Below are 569 nucleotides of genomic sequence, written 5' to 3'. Positions count from 1 at the left end.
GGCTCATGACGTTTTTGCAAATCCCACCGCCTCCCCAGCATCCACCTTCATGTAGGCCTATACAGGCTCTGTTTCTACTTTCTATAGATCCCCCTGCACGGGGTCTTATTCATTCCCTGTAATTCATGGCTTATAATTTAAATAAAATGTTAATGTTACAGGGAATTAATAGGGACAGAGCCCTGACGCCAATATGCTTCATATATCTATGCTCAATAAATATATATTCTAAATTCACTCTAAGAGTTGTCTGACTGAAATAGCATATGCTGAAAATGAAGAGTGTACCTTCCTGCCTGGTTCACAGTTTGTTTCTCTGTATAGTTTAAAGCGTTGGTTGTCACTGTTGTAATCTAAGTACTGGACCCTCGTCTGGTTCTGACAGACAGGTAGTGTGTGCAGGCTGGGTGGTGTGTGACAATCCAGTTGAAGTATTCCTTTGGTACGGCGACTGCGGCGGCGGGTACCCGGGAGAACAAATTAACGAGACACGAGACAGTATCACGCTAAGGTTCACAAAGTTTATTACACAAACAGGAAACATATATAGTGCTGGATCATAATGACGT

Source organism: Electrona antarctica (assembly GCF_951216825.1).
Source record: "Electrona antarctica genome assembly, chromosome: 3".
Lineage (NCBI taxonomy): Eukaryota > Metazoa > Chordata > Actinopteri > Myctophiformes > Myctophidae > Electrona > Electrona antarctica.
The sequence above is the reverse complement of the archived record's forward strand: the minus strand, read 5'-3'. Positions refer to the sequence as shown.